The following is a 3,252-nucleotide window of genomic DNA, read 5'->3' on the forward strand; positions in this document are numbered from 1 at the left end:
CCAAGACTAAGGCATCCCTGTCTTAGGCTCTTCCAGCTTAGCTGAACTTAGAGTTTTAGTCATTCATGTAAAGCCTTTCATGCTGGTTTTTTATTTGAAAATGGGTCCCAGCTGCTCTGGCTTTCTTAATCCCTCCCAGAAAGGCATATGTGACAGCATCTCCCCCTGGGAGATTGCAGCTCCAGAGCTTTTTCTCCTAGGTAGGGAAAGTGCAAAGCCAGACCCTATTATCATGCTTACTTCTCCAGCTGGCTAATTAGATCAATATATGGTATATATTTTGATGAATAGACAGGCATGTAAGAATAGTGTGTGAGTGTATATATATGTGTGTATAATGTATAAAAATATGTATAGAGAGATGATGGAAATTGTTATTTAATCAGCACTTTTAAAACTTCTCTCAGGTTCTAGCATATAGTAAGGATTCAATAAATATTCAATGAATACTTGAAAATGTGAAGAGATAAAAGTATTACATAGCCAGTACAGGAAATTTTGTAAGTTTAAATATTTCCACATGTTTTCTCTTAAAAATAAGATAGAAAACTAAGTATTTGACTTATATGTTTTAAATCCAATCAAAGAACTAAAGACTATGAACTCATTTTCTAGCTTCTTTTTATAATTACATAATTTTAGTTTTGAACCTACTCTCTAAGAATTTTTTAATTATTATCTCTTATCTATATTTGATATTATTAAATCATTCACTTTTACATTTAGAAATTTTTGAACCAAAGAATTAATAGGATAGTTTTAATTTGTATACCTTTTATGTATAATATATAAAATTTTGTTCCTGAGTAAAGCTATTATAGACTCTATTCTTATATTCTATATTATGCCAGTGATATATAACAATATATACTTTATTTATACTCAGAGTAGATACTTGCATTCTTTTTTCTTTTCACACATCAAGGGTAATGTGCTGACATCATAACAAGGTTTGAGGGAGGCCGATCTCACAAGAATGTGGCAACCCAATCATCGTGCTTATGAACCACAAAAGGATCTAGATACTTATGTTCTTGTATACTTATTTCTTATGTTGAATAGTGCAATTCAAATTCTAAACTTGAAGCTTAAATATAACACTGGAGCTGGCCCAAACTAGTAAAATATATGATTATAAATGGAATTTATCAAAATGTAGATACAGTAAGTATCCTCAATCTACTTCTGAAAAAATGACAAGCAGGGATTTTGCCAGTGCTAATTTGCTTCACTGTATTGATTCGAGCTTTACTGGGCATTCTATTGTCTCTTCTAGGGAAGGCATAAGTGGAATACAGAACAGTGAAGCCTTATTCAAGATAATGTTATACTCATGAATCACGTCACCTAATACCTGCACTGCTTAGACATGCAGAACCTTCTCAAAATATCTCAGCAAAAGATATCTCTCCCTATATACAGAACTGGAACTGTTTTTGTACAATCACTTCTTGGTACAGTGACAATAGAAAATTCTCAGATGTACTCCACTACTTTAAATAGATTCCTTCATCATTGAAAAACATTTTCCAAGTCAACATAGTCTTAAAACCTAGTCAATCTTTTCTCTAACATCTTGATTGAATAAAAGCTCATTCCCCTTATTACTACTTATTGCTGCCTGTCTGTCTTTAATTGCACACCCTCTTTGAGCACATCATTGAGTGAGGATAAAAAAAAGCATGCATTTTTTTTTGTGCAGTAAAGTAATCAGAATATTACATGTTCAAGGGAGAAGAAGAAATTTTTGAAGACAAATGGAATGGTGATCTCATTTTTCACCCTTATTATAGGCTAAGCATAACAGTCATGGTGTGACTATGACTGTCTGAGCAACAGATTTACATTTCTCCTTTACTACATTTCTTGCCCTGGTTGAATGATGTAAAGGGTATTTGTACAATTCATTGCTCTCAGGAGAGTTGGCTTCTTATTTTCTGTGCAGTTAGAAACATCAAATCTTGTTTTTATACATTAATATCATCTACTAGTTATCAATACAAAGCCTTTAAATATGGGGATCTGCAGAAGAGGGATATAGATTCATGGTTCCTAGAGTTTAGAAGAGGATAACCCTATGTATGCAGTTCAAAAATTTACATTTGTTTCTTAACACAGGTATTGATCATGATTTTCTATTTTGGTAAACTTTAGATATGAAGGTAAAATAAGCTGATGTCTAACTTCTTTGTGTGTTTGAAAAATGGCTTAAATGAGGGAGGTCTGTTGGTTACTGCCGCAGAGTGAATAGAACAGCAGGATAGCACAGAAGCTGAAAAACCATGTTCTCATAGCATCTCAGTGGGGTTGAAAATAGGTACTACTCTTTTATCGAAAAAGAAAATAGGACATCATAAAGTTCATGATATCCACTTAGAGTTATCTATTATTATTCTTTAATATCTTAAAATGTAAAATTTGTAAATCGATCACCAAACAGGTGAAACAGTTAAAGCTATTCCATTTTCTTCTTTATTAAAGAGATCAAACCTAAAATAAAAATTAAAAAATAATAATGAAAGAAGAAATAAGCCACTGCTCTTCTTTCTGGGTGAGTCATTTTACCTGAAGGACACCCTTGCTTTGGTTCTTACCTGTTTTGTTAGGTCTTCCTCTTACTGATGGAAAATGCTCCCTTGTGGTAAGCAGGGTAAACTGTAAACTTAATTAAAAACCAAAAGTAAACTGTAGATTTATTTTTAATCAAACCATAGAGCAACTTTGACTAATCTATTTTTACCAGGCAGTACATTTAGGCTAAAAGTAGGGACAGCCGGTATAATGACTAAATACTGAAGAGGAGTGGACAACAAGGGAAGAACAATCTGGAAATTCACTAATTGGTGGTATAATTGTGAAAGACAGGCTTTAAGGATCACATGGTGTTAGAACCAGGTCACTTAGTTCAGCCCACTCATTGTATAGAAGTAAACCCTGATCCCAGAGAGAAGAAGGGGCACCCACTCAAATGTAAATGGGCTGGCCATTGGAGGCTGGGGGATGTAGGGCACTGCCCTCTTCTCAGGTCCAGCTCATTGCTGGTAGGAAGCAAAATAGGACCAGTACTACCAGTCTTCAAGGGAAGGCATAGATCTAGATGTTAATGTAAAATTTTCCAATTTTAAACTATTGGCAAGTACATAATTCAAAATTTTTGAAACATTAAGTCATACAATATGTCTGTGGGTCTCAAGCTTGTAACTTTTGGGTGAAAACATGTGACAGAGTCCATTAAATTCTTCCTTAATAACT

At 33.7% G+C, this 3,252-nt stretch overlaps 1 non-coding gene across 1 annotated transcript; it reads right to left on the reverse strand.

The window, feature by feature from the left end:
• Positions 1-918: 918 nt before the first annotated feature.
• LOC111538875 lies at positions 919-1,018 on the reverse strand. Its single transcript, XR_002730488.1, has one exon. It is a non-coding gene; the product is annotated as a small nucleolar RNA U13 (small nucleolar RNA).
• Positions 1,019-3,252: the final 2,234 nt, after the last annotated feature.

The sequence above is a fragment of the Piliocolobus tephrosceles genome, chromosome 10 (assembly GCF_002776525.5).
Source record: "Piliocolobus tephrosceles isolate RC106 chromosome 10, ASM277652v3, whole genome shotgun sequence".
Lineage (NCBI taxonomy): Eukaryota > Metazoa > Chordata > Mammalia > Primates > Cercopithecidae > Piliocolobus > Piliocolobus tephrosceles.